The sequence below is a fragment of the Cyclopterus lumpus genome, chromosome 20, assembly GCF_009769545.1.
Source record: "Cyclopterus lumpus isolate fCycLum1 chromosome 20, fCycLum1.pri, whole genome shotgun sequence".
NCBI lineage: Eukaryota > Metazoa > Chordata > Actinopteri > Perciformes > Cyclopteridae > Cyclopterus > Cyclopterus lumpus.
In genome coordinates, this window is record NC_046985.1 from 7,410,378 (window position 1) to 7,429,339 (window position 18,962).

Sequence of the window (18,962 nt, forward strand, 5' to 3'; positions counted from 1 at the left end):
CCCCGTCGTCTCGGGTGCAGAATGTAATGCTCCTGTAATGGGATCCATCTATTACATTGCAGCTATAGGTGATGTGTGCAGTACTCACCCGTCACCCGGAGTTTATTGCATGCAGTGATTCAGGAGCCTCTGATTCAGGTCCAGGCTGCAGCAACAGTGCACATATGACAATGGAGCTGCACCGGGTCAAAGCTCTGTGGAAGTCGACCGCTTTAGAGTGCAGTACCTTTTTTATATGTCGTTGTAATTTGGGGACTTCTTTTGTGAGATTTCCTCAAATACTGTATTTTTGTGGAAACAAGCTGTGAACACAACAATGACATTTAAAGTTCATATAGACATTTTAAGTGTTATGGGGTTTCTTTCAGTACTGAGTGAAGTTCTTATGCTTTCATGTTGTAATATTTACAACGTTTTCCTTTTTTTTTTTTAGCATTTTGTTTGAACCTTTCACAAATTATTTTATGTATAATTAAATGAACTAACGTTCTTATCTTTTATCAAAGTTCTTGTCCACCGGTAAAGTACCTTTTGCCGTTACTACGGAATTGCAATTACAGCTAAAAAATGGATGAATTGTGGGAGAGAAAATACTTATACACACATTTATTCCAAACATAGAATGATAGACCGACTTAAGAAAGCATATAACTTTGTGACCTGTGGGTCTACAATTGAGTACATTGACCTATGTTTTTATATTTTCCCAGAAGAAGTGATTCAGCCCTTTTCTGACGTTTGAAACTGCACGTGTCCATTATGAAACAGTAGTATGTACAGAAGCTTTCTGACGCTATGGATGCACGTTTATTCCACTAGGTGGCGATGTAGCCCCCCAGAAACATTGTGATGAACTAATGTGAAAGGAATTTGTGTCTAGATTAGGACCTACTGCATTGGCTTCACACAACTTTTGATTTTAAAACAAACAACAACAAAATGTAAAATGTTGTAATAGAAAATGAGAATTGTAGCTTTTAAAAAAAAAAAAAATGTGCCCAATCAATTATAAACATAACTTTGTGTTGACTTGTGAAAATGCGTTTCCCTCCTGGTCCCACAAGAGGCTGTTGTATTCATAAAACATCAGCATCCAGCTTCCTACTTTCTGAAGGGTTCATAACGTATCCTTTCCCCTGAACGCCACAGCGATGACGTAACCCTGCAGTCATATGGACGGGGTTAAAAAAATAAGTTTAAATGCGGGGGGAGAGATTTCCAGTTTTGCCGGTTCGAGGGAGTTCCGCATGGTCCAGAAAGTGTCGTCGGGCTACGGAGCGGCGGGCAGGTGAGAGCGGACCGCAGTACTGGCACACGGTCAGCGTCCGCGCACGCACGCACGCACGCACGCACACACACACAGCGCGCGCTATAGGAGCAGAGGGGGAAAGTCATCGACAGACACTCCCCCCCGTCCCCCCCCCACACCACCACTCCCTCCAGTGTATGAGCGTGTCAGTGAATGATTCCCACGCGCTAGAAACGCACGGGGAGACGCGGTCACGTCGACGCAGTTCAGCCCCCCCGCCTCCGCGTGCTCGGAAGTTACCGGATACTTTGAAACAAATCCCGGAGACCGGAGAACACGGTCGGCGGTCGCGTGGCTCTGACCTGCGAGGTGGTATCGGACGATGTCGGGACACCGGGTGCAGTTCGCGGACCTCCCTCCGAGTGAGCACAAAGGAAGTCCCACATGTCAAAGTAAGGACATTATCAGTGTTGACCTTGATTTCACCTGTAAAACTAATGTGTCTGCATGGGGAAACTTTTGGGCTAATGTTATGGGTTCCCTATTAACTTAATATGTAGGCCTAATCCTTTAGTAATACAGGATATGAGTTGAGTTGGAATTGAAATATGTGCTTTCCCCCCCCTTTTTTTTTTCTTTCATTGCTTATTGTAGCCATATTGTAAGAACAATTACACACCACGCTTCAGCTCTTTCCAGGGAAACAGTTGTGTTCCATAAACCTATATGTCTATTATTATTGTTCTTTACATGCTAACAATGTGGGGAAATGATTGAAGATTAGCTTTTAAAATGTCTTAGTTATTTGCTCTCAAGTCTTTCGAGGAAATGTAATCATTGTTTGAGACAAAATATATATGTTGCTGGTTATATTGCACATGTTATGCGTGACTAGTTTGTGGAGGTTGTGTGATGACCTCCCCCTCCCTCCTCTCACCTGCGACGCACTCTGCATCTCCTTCAGTGCTGTGATCCCATCACTGAAGTGGCAGTTGCCCCTTTTAGGTGCTGCTTGCTAACTTTTAATCCTCAGCCAGTGTAACACTCCCCGTGCTGTGTGTCGCTCACCTTGTGATGCATTCTGAGTGCATAACGCATTAGTGTCGGTTATAACACACTCTGTGCGTTTTGTGCATTTATTGCACACGTGTGTGTTTTTAAAGATGCGATCGCATGCGAGGTAGCATGCGCCCGCCTCTCTGCTGCTGTGTGCTGCAGTGAATATGCACTACAGCATGAGACGCTGGGAAGCTGAGCGCATCTCCATGGTGACAGGCTGAGTGACAGGGCACGTGAGCAAAGAATCAATAGACATTTTTTTTGCTAGTTTGCTGCAAAGCCCTCCCAGAGGGGCATCTACAGCGCACAGTGGTTCCATGGCGGCGCGTGTGCAAGTTTGTGATTTACTCGCATATGATGGGAGCTGTTATGTCAGTCTGATGGGGGGGGGGGGGGGGGGGGGGGGGGGGTTGTGTGTGTTCTGCCAACATCAGCCGCTGACATGCATGTGAGCGGGCAGGGTGAAAAGTGCTGATGTCGTGTGCAGGTCAGGCCGAGGTTGTGTGCATGGAGGTAAAGAACGGCTTCAGCAGCGAAGCACACATTCTGACTCGGCCCTGATGCAAGTGACAGTTGGGTCATGTTTCACTCTCTCTCTCTCTCTCTCTCGCTCACAAACATTCCAGGCCCTTATTGTCCTCTCAGGGATGAATCGCCAAATTTCATATACTAGACACGTGAAATACAAACGGCGCCGATAGCAGCAGAACAGTGGCTCCTCCGTTCATTTCCCAGACTGCGATAACGGCTCACCATGTTGCCGTCACCTTGAACACTTTGGCAGATGTGAGCGGTCTGTTGGTCAAAGCATCTCTGAGCTGCTGTTGATTACGTTCATTGGACTTGAGATTAAGCACCGTGCGACATCTGTGTTTGGACACTTTATGCACAAACACGGCCGTTGTTGTGTCTCCTGTCTCGCACAAATACAAAGTACCGTGGACATCCTCTTCTCAGGGTTATTGATAACGTTGGCGTTTGACACCGTGGTTAGGGCTACTCGTTTGGTGTATATTCAGCCAACGGTGGCTGTTTCTGCTCATGCTCACTGAGAACTTTTCTCTGCTGTTGTTGCTGTCGCTGCTGCAGCTGGCGGAGAAAAACACATTCATTACTGCGTGCCAAAGGATGGTTCCCAGGAAAGCCCTGGTAAAGGCTTTCATGAACATGTGAATCTGCAGCCAAAAAAAAGGAGGAGAAATGGATATAAGTGTGACTTTAACACTTCAACTGTTTTTGTAGAATTACAGATTAGAAGAGGTGTGAGTAGTATTGTCCGTTTTCTCAGTTGTTGCTATCCATGGAAGTTCGACCATCTCTGTGAAAGCGTGATCCTTCCTCGAGTGAGGTGAATCTCGGCTTCATTGTGGAACGTCCGTCTGTCGAGCTGCACATTTAATACGTTACAGCGTTACAGTCTTCCAGTAAGCTGCTTTACGTCCCAGACAGCTGCACTCTGATGTTTATCATCTCAGCTTCCCAGTGAGATTGGAGGTTGGAGAAGGATATGTGGCCTTGATTGGAAGGCAGATCGCAGAGATCGTGTAACAATTGGAAGAGTGGAGCACTCCAACATCCAACTCCGTCTCTTACGGGATCCACAGAAGGAACGGCTCGACACGCTCTCCTCAGGAAGTTCTGTTAGCCGGTGTTGTTGCTGGATTTCATTCCCCGTTAACTCAAGTCTGTCGCATCTCTTTGTCCACACGCCAATTTAATCAAATAGACTTGTTGCAAGTCCAAATTGTCTGTTATTCTACGACTCCCATTAAAAAGCCACCTGCTTCTAAACCATCATATGGGGACATCACTTTGCCCAAAATGCACATGCATCTTCTGTGTACGAGATTACTACCCAATACCCGATTCAGAAATAATTGTAAAATGGATTAAAAGGACACCTGACTGAGAAGTGTGACCATACATGCCATATTAATATGTATATAGCTACCACTAAAACCCACACATTTACTGTGTGGTATGTATCATATTCCAAGCATACTGTGTTGAGGTTATTGTTGACTGGGAGTGTCGGGCCACGCCTGTCCAGCAAGCAACTCCTGCGCCCTCTTGCCTCATCTCCGCAGTAAATTAAATATGTGCACGCATGTTCTTGGTGATGACACTGTTTTCAGTGCACGCCAATAACAAGCGGATCAAACAAGTTGTGTGTGTGTGTGTGTGCAACACTTACAAATGCTCTGCGCTAACTTGAACGTGCTAAACGTCACACTGGGTGATATCTTGGGCGTATTAATAACGAACGGCGTTTGCAGATTCAAATGCAAATCCATGCCTCTCCTAAAATAACACAACTATTTGATAATTGCCTCAGAATTGATCTCACAACCTCATAACGCGTGACACTAAAAACCATCGGACCAACAGTCCCTCATGATAACAGTGCCGCTGACTCCGTTAGCCCATGGCTTTGGTTTGAGTTCCCACTTTGCACTTCTTCAGACTACATGGCCGTTATCTCTTATCAGTGTCCCTTTTGTTGGGACGTCCAGGAGGAACGCGAAACATGGCTGCATGCTTTCATACTCGCAGTCCCTGTATGCAATTTCCTGGATATGGCACATGCTGTGTTGGAATGATAATCACAGCATTTGCTTGTTCACCAGCAGCTCGTGGAAGACAGATAGTGTCTGCCAGTGTCTGGCTTTACAAACCAGGGCCGGGGGGGGGGTCTGTCTTCACAGCCTATAATTCTCTGGGAAAACTCATCAAAATTGTTGTGACGGTGACGATAATACACAGCCTTAATGATTAGATGACATACTTTTCTAAACATAGTTCACTCACTACTACTAATGTGATGTTTTTTTAAATGTGAGTGGCTGTCACCACGCGTAAGTTGTGAAACGTCATGGTCGGGCGGCTGTCGGTCCCATTGAAGATGCTGATCTCCTTGGATAGGCTCTTGACATGATCCTTCTGGAAATAGTCAGGCCCCTGAGACGCTAAACAGCTGTTTTCACAGCGGATTAAAAGCCTGTCCCTTAAGGGCTCTTCAGTTCCCTCTGAGTGTAAAACACATAGATTTAAAGGAACACCGTGGCCTTCTGTGCCCAACGGTAGTATGCTGCTGTGTTTCTAGCTTTGACTCGGGATGCCACTCTCTGGTAAAATAACCTTGAGTTGTTATCCACTTGGTTTCTTGTTGCTAAATTACTGAACATACTCTCAGACGGGAAACTCACTGAGCCTGTCTTCATGAGGTTTGGTTGCTATTTTGCTATTATGTTGCTATTTTCATTGTGATGAGCATACCAAGATTTCTCTCAGCTTTTATAGATATACAGTATATCTTGCAGCTAGTGTTGATTCATTACTATATTGTCATTTCTTTGAATTTATTCAGACTTATGTCATTTGTGATAGTACAATTAGAGTATTATTAGTCTTCTTAGGCTTGAAGATATTTCAGAAGGGCCTATTGTAAGTTTTGGACCATCTTTTAAAAATATTCAAGTGTGTATTTAAACCCAAGCACTCTCACATTTCATCCACTTTCTGCTGACCTTTTCATATCTTTGGAGGCACTTGAGTCACTATATCCGGCTCTCACGTTAGCAGTGCTCCGTTTCTCTTTGGCCTATTCTTGGGAAAAAAAACCCCAATGCAGACTATTTTCTGACTTCCATCAGCAAGCGTTTGTGAGAAAGGAGAGTTAACGTAAAGGTCGTTCTCGAGAAAGGAAGTCAAAGGAAGATTTCAAAAGACCAAAACAAAAGATGAAACATCCCAGAGATCTACAATAAGAGTGTAACATAGTGCAGAGTCGGCGGTATCGTGTGGCTAGAATTACTCCTGGTTGAGTCATCATCTCTGTCTCACTGAACTGCTATGCATCATGAAACGGTGTGTGCCTAATGAATTATCCACCCTCTCCTGACTTCTCTTGTCTCTCCAGCAGCGGGATGCCCGTGCTATGTGGAGAGGAAACAGATGTTTTCCTCTTTGTTTTTTTTGTTTTTTTATTCTTTTTTTTTCTCCTTCTAATTGATTCCCTCTCCATGAGTTCCTTCCTGAAGAAGATGGGATGAAGTATCTATAGTTGTCTCAAAACCGTGCAAAGAAATTCACCACCTTTTCATGCGAAGAATGGGAGATAATGAAGCTCTCCTGCGCGCCGGCAACAAGTGACACAGAGACCCTCTCAGCACCAGGCACTTCAAGCTTCTTATTGGCTGCTGCAGCCGAGCGAGAACTCGCTCACAGCGCCCCTGTAGACACCACTGCGCCGTCATCCCCTCCGCTGCTCTTTTCTCGCCTGTAGAATCAGCTGAGGAGTAAACAACGTTCCATCTTGTTTATAGTCGTCTTAAATCTGGAAGGATCTAAGGCTTGATAATACCCAGATGGGAATCACTGTTAAAATGATGACTCCCAGAGGGTTGCCGTAGCTCTCTCCACAGTTGTCATTCAGCCGCCCTGAGCAGTGGTCTTGAAATATCTGCGTTTCTTTATTGGTGATTAGAGACAATCTGGCTTTATTTCTGTGCTTTTGGGATACAGGGTGTAATAACACTCTCTGCATGCCCTCCTCGAGCACTAATGATGCGTGATGCCAGCCGCAATGACATTTTTTTTATTTTTTATAAAGCAGCTTCGGGAACGAAACATTTACTTTGACGCAGATAAGTGAGAAATCAAATAGCCTCTGCTTTGATGCTGCAGCGAGGTCATGTTCAAAGGAAAATATCAAATAGATATGCAGGGGAGAAAATGAGGCACAGTTTACGTGAGTAAGGTTGTGCGCTGAAGCTTAATATAAAGTGTGTGTGTGCATATGTGTGTGTGGGCACCTGATAATTAGGCTTATCTTAGGCTTATCTTCAAACTCTTCAAACTCCAATGCTGACGACATCGAGTCTATTATTCTCCAGCGGAGATTTTAATGACTTTACAAATCAATCAAAACATCTGGGTCACTGCCAGAGGTCGGGCCTAGACACGCACACACACACGCACGCTCGTACACACACACACACACGCACGCACACACACACATTGTTACTGTATCAATGTGGAAGACGGAGCATTTTGAACCTCATTTGATGAGATGACAAGATTGATCTGTTTGCTTAACTTAGCATAACTAAAACTGGAAACACAGAGCCAGGCATGGTCCGAAATGAACCAAATCTACCCAGCAGCACATCTAAACCTCACTCATTCACATGTTTAATCGGTATAAAAAGAAACATAAAGTGCGTCATGTTGTTTTACCATCCAGTAAGATTTTGTGGGAAGTATGTGTTGCTCAGACACACGATCTGTACACTCGAACACACCTCAGACAATTATTTCAACATGACTGATGGGAGAAAACCAAAAACACACACACGTTTTCTCAGTTTGATAAGCACCTCCTGATTTCCAGTAATTCATGCTCACTTTTTGTTAAAAACAAGCCCCTTATCTGACACCACTCATTTTTAACCTCCCAAACATTTAGCTTTGGTTTCTAATTTGATACGTGAGCTTGTGGATGGTAAAAGAATCCACTCCCGGTCAATAACCGCAAGACGTTCCTGTCAATGTGATGAATGGGAGGTTTAGTGCGAAGGATACAAGTGGGTGTTTTTAAGTGGAACGGGTCGCCACTGATTGGATGCGGTCACAGCAAGGGGGGGGGGGGGGTCTGTGGGAGGAAAGCACACATCGAGAAAATGCTGAGACGTGCTGTGATCGCCCCGCAGCACATTTGATCAGCTATATGTTTTTTTTCATCCAGGACACCTCCAGCTGCAGTCGCAATGCAATTATCCGTTTCAAACTTCCATTTTTTTTTTTTTTTATGAAAAGAGAGAAAAATTGAGTGGCGGAACAAGCTGCGGCCTATTGCTTTATCGGCAACATTCTTTATGTGAAAATGAGGAAATTAATATAAGCATTGCTGTGTGCAGTACATTCTTTGGCATTTCCTGTGAATTTTCAGGTCAAGTTGGGCTAATCCACTCGACTCCCCAGAACGTCTCTGAAATACCAGCACGCCAATAAGAGTGGTGCTGGCATCAGCGAACGGCTGTTGCTCCCTTGATCCAAACGGTAATCTGAAGACAAAGGAGTTTTTAATTAGGAGCCCTTTCTATTGTGTTGAGCCACCTACCACATTTAAATCCAGTCATTCTCTCCTGGTCATTCTTCTTGATTTGAAGAATGAATAGGGCTCTTACAGAAAGCTGGGTTCTTCTCTTTTGTTTTGCAGAAATATAACCAGTTAGAACTGGTAGGGTCACTTTAGAGTCTATTCCTCACGTTGATTGGATGCTGTGCTGATTTTGTCACCTTTGCAGCTTAACACGCCTTTCACTTTAGCCTTTGGTCGAGGAGATGACACTCAGTGATATTTAACAATCAGATGTGATGCGCCGCCTCTCTCTTATGTATGTGAAGCTGAGACGATGCAGACTTGGCTGTCAACTGCCACTGTAAAGGCCAGCGGTCGTGTAAGAGATTTAATGGCCCGAGCCTGACAGCAGTCTAAAGAGGTGGCAGCAATCATCGGACCTTTTGGCAAGGTCAGCGAGGTCCTCTACTCCCTGCTTCTCTCGTTCAGGCGTCAGCGGGGGGAAAACAAAATTACTTTCCTGCTTCCAACCTCCAGTGTACTTCTTTGTAATCTTCTGTCTTTAGCACAATAAATGTAACAACGGCTAGATTATATTATTGACATGTCCGTTTGTTAAGTGGAATGAATTAAAGCATGGGTTTCGTCTGCTGTCCTCTGATAGGACCGTAACTTCTAACCACTGCATACATCTGTGTTTGTGTTTGTGTGTGTGTGTGTGTGTGTGTGTGTGTGTGTGTGTGTGTGTGTGTGTGTGTGTGTGTGTGTGTGTGTGTGAATCATGGACGGATCTGGGTTCATGTCCCAGCACAGCCAGATGAAAGAGGAGCGGCCGGTGTGTGTTCGATGCCTGCTGCGTCTATGATAGAAACAGCCCCTTCGGGCATCCTGTGCTGTTGTGACCTGAGTCGGCCCAGCTGTACGCTTTGGACCACCAGGGTGGAATGTATACTCAGTATTTATAGTCTCCTTAAGATGGAGCCACGCGGCGTGTACTTCTCGTAGTTTCTTGGATACCTCTGTTGGGCCCGGAGACCTCATAATGTCAGTGTTGGTGTTTCCAGCTTGTTACGCTGCCCCCAAGTGAATACAACTATCAGTTAATGCCGCTTTAACTTAATATAGGCTATCAATATTTAGTTAAGTCAACTGACAACTTTCAGGCTTCTTTTTTTTCCCCAGCATGCATTATTTTAGGGTTAACTGTCTGGAAACCTTTCTTCAGAAATCCGTTTCATGTCTTTTCTCTGATAAGTTTAAAATAGGCATAACTGTGATAAAGATTAGTTTGCACATCAGCCCTTCAGTGAGAGCACCCTTAGATGATCCACCTTTTTATTTTAGCACTAGCACTGTTTGAAAGTGACTCTTGACTTAACTGGAAGAGCTGAAAGGATAATGTGGCATATGAAGAACTGACCTTGATACAACTTCAAAGTGAGAGAATAAATGTGACGGGAAAGCCAAACTGACCAGTGACCTCTTGCAAATATGACTAAACAGTTGCTGATTAAACCTAATGTCTTAAGTTTCTGAACCAGATTTTTACCATTTTAGTGACGTGAAGTCATTTTATATTACAACCAAGAACATATAAACTTGCGTTTTTCCACTTTAAATGGTTTCAAATGTTATTACAGCATCTCACAGCTGCTAGTGACCATTATCTACCCACAGCTGCTAGTTATCATCTTCTCCTTCCAGCAGAGAGCTTATTCAGCAGCAGCCAATCACTGAGGCGAGAAGAAGTTAGCGCAAACTTTCCACTGACCTTCGGGACCTTAAAGTTCCCCAAACCCTGAGTCACCCGAGCCCCTGCGCCTACCTCAGAACTTGACACTGAATGGCGCCTGGGAATTTTAATATCACGGGGATTGTGGGTGCTCCTGACTGATAGAGGTTTGGGGTTGGTCTTTGATGTTCTTTGTGCTTCTTAATGAGGATCAGACTCAAGGGTTTTTGGCCAAAGCCCTCTCCCCTCCCTCTTTCACTCAGAGCAGAGGGCCAGCAGTATTGAAGGACTAGTTGTACCTCAGGAGAGAGGATTCCCCACCCCCCCTTCCTTCTTCTTCTCTTCCCTTCTATACATTTCTCCTCCCCCCTACTCTCCATCCTCTCCCTCCCCTTCTTTCTTTAATCAGCCTCTTCGGCACCCAGAGCGTCTCTGAGTGAGTTCCTCAGTTCATTAAGGAGGCCTCCGCACACATGAACTGGGCCTCTCGAGTCTTTTCATCAACACGTTGGGTGCATAGGAAACACCAAAGGGGTCCAGCTCGGTCTCGACTGGACACAAACACTGAAACGTGTGTACAAGAACCTGTGACCTGGCAAAGGGTCAGAGCAGATGTCGGACAAGGGGCGGGGCAGACGGACCCCTAACTCAAGTTCTGAAATCGAAGGCCAATCAAAAGCACGTGTGCCGGAGCTCGAGTTAAGTTGCCTTTCCTGTTGAAAAGACATATTTGACGAATTAACTCTGGAAAACAAAGAACCACTGTTGTGTCACTCTCCTGGTAGCAACGCACACAGGAGTTGGTGGATGTGATTGACTTGTGTCAAGCAACACGTTGTCCTCTTGTCAGTCAGTAGTTGCGGAAACTTTCACTTCTAAATGACACTTACAGAAACCCTATCTTTTTCCCACGGGGGACCGGATATTGAGGGGAAGTACGGCATGAGAATACACTCATCGTAAAGTAAAATTTGACGTAGCACACTCTGTTTCTCATCGGCTGGGCTGTCAACATTTTCCTGCAGCTTTCTTTTGTGCAATGTAATACAATTAGCATCAAGTCAACGCTATTTCTAGCTTAGGAACTGTTAATAATTGCCACAGAGGAAATCCATGAAGATCGGAGCTCATTAGTCCTGTAGGAGTATAATAAAGAGAAGTGGAGATGAATAATCTGTATTTTTAGCCCGGCTTCAATATCTTCATTCATCTTCATCGTTAACAGCCTTTTAGCCCTGATTTATTTTGACTTCAAGCGTCATATTTAGTGCCCTCATGTGCCCCGCTTTGTGTCTTCGTCCCTTGTGTCTCTCTTTGTCAGATTGCTTATCTCTGTCCTGTGTGTCCGGCCCCCGGCCCCGAGCTGTTGGTTCAGCAGATCTCTGCTGCTGACTGAAGCCTTGTGTGTGTGTGTGTGTGTGTGTGTGTGTGTCTATCTGCCTGCTTGCATTCATGTGTACAGCTGAAGGACTTCCTGTTGTGTTGTGACATGGATGCTGATGTTTGCTGTCACTGCAATTCACTTGTAGGCTGTTGCTCATTCGTTACTGAGACCTTCGGAGCTGCACACACAGAGCTCGGTTCTTTCACTTGAGAGATTTCCTGTATTTCTGGGGTTTTGCCTTCATAATCCTGTGCACCAGACAGGATGTAACGATATTTGAATCAAAATATGATGTTATTTATTTCTTTAGCTACTGTCAACTCTCAATGAGTATTACTTAGTTTTTCCCCCCAAAGTTGATCTTGTTGCATATTTAGTCCTGAGTATTTTTAATGATTATTATAAGAATTACAAGTTATAGAGTAATACTTACTAGTACTGACACTGTTCGGAATCCTCTCAAAAATGTGTGTCATATGTTTAAAAAGGTCTATCTGCAGATATATCATTATTGTATTTTCTAAGCACACATATCTTTTTTTCTGGTGATCCTTTTATCCCTTCAAATAGTTTCTAACCCCTCACTCCCAGCCCTTTCCCCCCCTTCTAGAGCACATGGCACTGTCACTTGCTATAAACTCAACCCCACAACGGTTCTCGTGACTTTGGAGTTTGGAAAAGCATTCATATTCATATGTCATCTTACATCCGAGCACTTGGCCTTCTGCCGTGCAGTGGAGCAACGCAAGCGAGGCTCAACGAGGAATGAAAGTTCCACATTAATGAAGATCTGTAGATCGTTGCATGGCTGGCTGGTCTAATCTATCTGTGCAGACATAGGTTATAAAGATATAGAGATTAAAATGTTTTTTTCAATTAATTGCTGGTTCTAAAACACAGAACACATTGGTTGATGCGGTCATGAATAAACCTATGCATGGTTTTATACAGGCTTCTATCCTGTGAGCTATGAGTGACATATTTTTGCCACTGTGAAATGGCTCAACTGATAGACAACATATGATATTATTGTAACGAGTTGTGCATTTGTGATGTTGAGTGGAATGATATTCACAGGTGGAAGTATGCAAATTTATGGGGACGATGATATGCCGTTTGAAAGCTGTCAGCTTGATTTAGAGACTCCAGCCATGAAAACCTCCCAAGGAAAATCTACTTCCTTGGCAAGCGTGCGTTCACACAGACGTGCACACATGCAGATATAGACATAGACACGCAGATATAGACACAGTTCCCCCTGAGAGCGCTTAGACAAATGGCATATTCACATGGTAAAGGTCAAAAATTAAAGGGAGCCATCAGTATAAAACATTACGTCCGTCAGATTAACTGCTGAGGAATTCATGCTTGAACACATTGAGGTTCATATTAGACTGAACGTATGTGGCACGTTAAGACAAAGTGTGGTTGCATGATATAATAATTGTAGGACCTCATGACGTACATTTTGAACATTTACTTGTTCAGCTGTTCCAGAACAGAACACACAATCGTTCCTCGTCCTTAATATATGAGTCACTTAAAAGCTCCGTTAGCTCCTCAAGCTGTTACCATGACGCGAACGGCAACATCCAACAGGTGCTCACGTTTCTGTTTATGTATTCAGGTCATATTGAGCTCTCCTGAAGATGAACAGGTGGGAGATATAAAAAATATATATATGCATAGAAAGACTTCAGCATATATTTTAATATATTAACCTTTTCCTGTTTCTTGAGTTGACGTAAATATTTTGTGCCACAAGCAGCAATTTTAGCTCAGACATGAGTCTGGAAACATCATCTTATTAATTCCTTCTCTGTAATACTAGAATGTTGTTCACCCATCATGTGAGTAGGTTCATTGTGTTTTCCTACCACAGCTGACGAGAAAGTTTCAGCCTCTTTTCTTCAGACCCTTTACCGTTTTGGTTACTTAACTTGGGGGGGGGTTGGGGGAAGTATATTCATTACCATAAAAATAAAGTATATTCATTACCATAAAGTATAATCATTACCATAATATAATTATCTCATAGTACTAGTCTTAGTTGTGTTTTTATCGGGGATCTGATTTCATTACGACACACGGTGCAGCTTGTGTTTGTGTGTCACGCGCCATTAATGTGGATATGTTTTTATTCCCAGAAACATGCTTCTGTTTCGGAGTTCGGTAACCACCCTGTCTCCGTCTTTCTTTCTATTTCTCCCTCTTTTCTCTGTTGCTGTCTGCAGCCAGACATCAAACTAGAAATCAATAAGCCATAAAGAGAATGGAGAAGCCTCTTATTTACATCAGTCTGAATGGAGCGGTGGTTTATCTCCCCTCTTATCCTCTTTATACGCTTCAGGCGGAACCGTTCGGTTTGCCTCCAATAACACTCTTGGCAGATGAAATGCTAAACTCTCCTAAAATGCTGAAGCGTAAAGTAAAGGGCGAGGGGCTGTGAGTCCAATGCGCAGCCACTGCCTCGAGGTTGAAAATACGAGTTTAGAGATAGATATTTCCAAACGTGTGCGTGGGGTTCTGAGCATGTGAACGCTCACACGTCCCGTTGAAGGTTGAGAGCAGAGAGGGATTGAAGGTAGAGAGTGATTCATAAGGCCACAGGGGGGCCCCAGAGACAGAGTTGGGAGGGGAAATTCATGAGAACACACACTGTGGGACTTCATGCAGAACCTCTTCTCACTGAGAGCTGTAAAACAACTTCATTTAGACTCTTTGGTCATTATGGCTTTTGCTTTTTGTTGCCTTGCGTCATGTTCACAACATTTGGAGGAAACATTTTCTGTATCAGCATCTGTTGCAATAATTCTCTTACGGGTCCACACTAACAGAAGAGGAGATGGAAAATGTACCACATATATTTTTTTACCTTATGGCGCTGCAGTTGCTTTAAAGCAAAGTATTGCTATCTCTCAGTATGATGTGTATGATAATGCTCAAGACATCTAAGAGTCAAGTGATGTCAGATGTGAAATTCACGTTTTCTTTTACATAACACGCTCTGCTTTTTGCCTTTTGTTCATTTATTTGTTAATATAATATTTTAAAAAATTGGCAAATGAGCCACTGAGCAAGTTTTAGTTTTTTGGTGTGGTAAAATTCTTCTAAAAGTATTTGTTAACATAGTGAGATGGTATTTTGTTTGCTTTAATTCATCAGCTACTTACTTCAACAAAACAAAATGCATCCCATTACTATCCGTCACCAGATACAGACCAAACATTTCTAAACATTATTTATCGTTAGAATAACAACTTTAGAAGATCTCGCAGCCTTGGTGCAGACATGCTCTCACACAATGCGTCTCGATTTGAATTTTTGATTTTGACAACACATAGTTTGTCAGTGTAATGCTTTTGGACTTTTGAGCGACCATTCGAGTCTTTTAGAAGCCGATTTCCAGAGCATATTAAAATGAATAAATGTAATCAAGCGTGAACACTTTAAGTGTTTTTGGTAATTGTCTGATATGATTGCTTGAATCTAAAAGCTGTCGTTTTTTAAATTTCAGTATAGTACTAAAGACTTGGAGCCAACTTTAGAACTCAATACCACGTTGTTAGGTTTGATTAGATACCAGGCAAGTCGACACAGCCGTAGACTCACCTCCATCTTGTTTGTTTAAGCGACAGTTGATTATAATGGCAGAGACAGAACCTCTCCTGACTGGGCCGCCATCTACAGTATGTTCCAGATAGAGGTTCAGATTCAGATTTTCATTCCAAGAGTCTGTGAACTACTAAAAAATCTCTGATAAAATATTGATTGTTTGCGAGGGTGAGAAATGTAAGTTTAGCTGTAGCCTCGGTGCAAATATGACCAAGTTTGCTGCAAGTGATATGCTTTTCTAGACAAATAAACACAAGTAGACTATTTGTTGGTACTGCTGTCTGGACAAGTAATGCGTCATGAAGGATGTCTCAAACCTGTGTTTTTTTGCACATGGTGGGCTTCCCAACCCAATGCTACTGTTGTGCATGTGCAGCTTGTGTGTGCCTCCCAGAAACTGATTCAGCAGCTGATATTGAGTAAATGTTACAGTCAGTAATGACTCATGATAAGGGAGGGAGGGAGCTCTGAGATGGAATGTAGGAAAAGAAACAAGCAAGCCCGGAGGGCTTGGAAAACATACTCAACCTTAATCCGCAGCAGAGAGGTACACAGCTCACCCATTCCCCCCCCTCCCCCCCACCATTGCTTCCCAAATCCCCCAACCTTGTAGTCCACCACCAGCCCTGTGTAAATTTGGCCTTTGTGTTTATCCTGCCGCATCAAGAGCTAATCAGTGAGTAATTTAAAGCTGCTTTAATCAATATGTGTATTGTAACAATTGATCATATAATTATGTATCTTTGGCGGGGATCACTCATAGTGATGAATCCACAGATAATTACCATCCGGGTCTTACGGTTGTTTGAGTCGTCTCCAGCTGCAGCAGGCAGATGTTTCCCGTGGAAAAGCTCTAATAAACACACTGTACACCACCTGCTTATCACCATCGGCACACACACTACGCAATGAGCGGGTGGAGCATTTAGCTGCTAAAGAGACACGTATTGTTCTCAAAGGTCGGTGGTCTAAAGAGCTAAATGGGGACTGAATGTTGGACTAGGAATAGGCTTACTCCCTTTTAGTTGAGTAGTTGACTAAACGACTAAATATCATCCGTCATTTTCTTTGTAAGGCTTATTCCCAAGAAACTTTGAGATGAACACATCTCTGGAAAACACAAGATTAAAACTGATAGTTTTGTGTATGTCTTTGTGGAACACATTTTTACAAATCTGTTGATTTAATCAAATATTCGGTAGCCAAATAATGGGCGTTAATAGACAGGCAGGGACAGCCCTAACTATGACTATTCATGACCAGAAACATGACTCCAAATACATGCTAATGTTGCTCCATATTTGCCGGGTGATGATCAACAACAAATTGCTAACAGTGTTGTGTATACACAGCTAGTTCATGCTGCTTTTGTTTATTCTTGGTGTCCTTAGGGACCCCAGTGGGTATTGTATGTTAAAATAAGTCGGTTGGATAAGGGTTGAAGTATATCACATTCATTGAATGTATTTCATTTCCCCAGGGTTGAGTGACTTGTGTACATCAAAATATGTTTGTTGGAAAACTGTAGGCAGGTTCGCCGCAGCTCAGTTCGTGGAGTCTTTTGTTACCGACGCCCCCCAGTTTTATTAATAACCCTCAGACAGAAAAGTCAGTTCATTAGAAAAATACCAAAGAGGCACTCAGACAACTCTTGCTGATCCCACCAATTTTCTTAAATATGTTTTTAAGAGCCCCTCCGGTACAAACGTATGCCATAAGCAGATATACCAGAGCTTGTTGGATTTTCTTCACCATCGTATTCTCAAAACCGATCAACCCAAACCGCTACTTGGCACTAGGAAGCCCGGTGCTAGCCAGACAGCTGTGGGTGGCAGTTTTGTCATGCAGGTCTTTATTGTCAGAGCCAATTTCAACTCCTTAGATATTCATCTTCCACAAATTCAGTTTTTTTTAAGTTAAAATACTTGTGGTAGGTTGTTTGAAATGCAAATTGATGCCATGCCTGGATAGTATGTCGACAGCGGGTTGAGTTATTTGAAACTTAGACGTACTTTATGATCTATCATATTGCACAAAATCACAGGCTTAATTAGGAAACTCAAAATATATCCATCCCTAAATGCTATGTCATTTGGAGCCTTTGAACCACGTTCCCGCCGTTTGCCTACTGTGCAGTTAGACATGGCTCAAAGTCTGGGAGGCATCCAATCCACACAGAGGGCTTTCATTTACTCCCAGAACACACACACACACACACAGACACACACACACACACACACACACACGTGCACATACATCCAAATAGCCACTAACCATAGTGTGAGAGAGTTGCCATTCACTCACTGAAACCTATATGGAGGTTGTGTTTTTCAACCTTTTTTTTTTTTTTCTAGGTTTGACGTAATCCTTAGTACTACGATGCCGTAAACTCAGCAAAACTGGTGACGCACAGCCATAATCTGGGCACGGTTCTAATATTTAATACTTGGAAATGTCTCTATCTTCTTGACTTTTTTTTTTTCCTCTCTTGCAAAAATCCATCAGACATGCAGCGGTTCCCATGAGATTGTTAGCCCTCCGATTTTGTCAGCCAACTATTCATTGGTAAAGTAGGTCAATCTGCTTTGCTCTTTATCTGAAGCCATACAGATACGTGGCAATATGATGAATATTTCATATCTATACAATCAGTGATGGCTGTCATCGTGTTCGGGGCTTAGTAGTCTAAAAGGCAATTGGGTAGGGGGGCTGCATCATGCCATGCAGGTTCCAAACAGAGCAGTAGATAACGCCTGGTGGCGTATATGAAATATTAAATCTGGCTTTTCCATTAAAGGACTTTCAACTGGGACGTTTTATGGTATCTGTGTGGCACAGCTCCATATCGGAGGGAGAAGTCGTCCCTGTGTGAAACAAAGCCGCGGTCTGGTCCATGTGGATGGTTGCTTTTTCATAACGTTTTGCCTGGACATGGTTGATCCTTTTGCTCACAGTAATCCATGTTCTGGTGTTTAGTCATGAAGCACAGAATGGTGTCCCAGTGCGTTATATCACATGTCCATTTCGCTTGCCGTGGTAAATTACACAAGTGTCACAGGCTCAGAGCTGAAAATAGGGTGACCTGTGTGCGGAGTTAATGAATTAGACACGTTTATAGGATTGTGGTTTACTTTCCAGAGTCTGATTGTGACTGCAAGATGTGATTTTACAACATACAAAACAGACTGGTTCTCACTTTCTTCCAAAAGGAAATGGCCATAAAATCTTTCTTTAATGGTTGCTGTTCATGCCCTACTCTATTGTTCCTGGCAATGATCACTGTGAGCTGAGGAGATGTATGTGGGTCAGACAATAGTTCTGAGCAGTTCTGAACATTTATTTCCAAAAGCAAATGAATGTTTTTGCTTCACGAGAGAAATTGTGTGTTTTTGAGGATGCGAGGTGGATTCTTTTCTGGGCATGAGGAACGGAAATGTGTCTGATCTTCTCCTCCTTACTGTTTCTCTCCTTGCCAACTTCTGCCGTCTTTTTTTTCTTGTCACAGCTGATGTCTTCGGCGCAGGAGATCAGAACCGCTCCATTGTGTGACGCTTGTATACACACACATGCTGTAACGCTCCCCCTCCTTTGCGCTCTTTAATTCTCTGTAAATTCCACCAGTGAGTGAAGGGCTTGGTGGGTTGTGTTGTGCATGTGTGCATTCCTGCCTCTGGTAGCCGGAACATCTCATCACATCACATGTGAAGAGTATCCAGACTGGAGTAGAGGGACAAGAGACAGACTGAGAAAAAGAGGAAGAAAGAGGTGAAATAGGATGAGGTTAAGCCAGGGATTGTACCAGAGTGGCTCTGAGCGGTCGGCTGATGACGTGAAGCGCTGC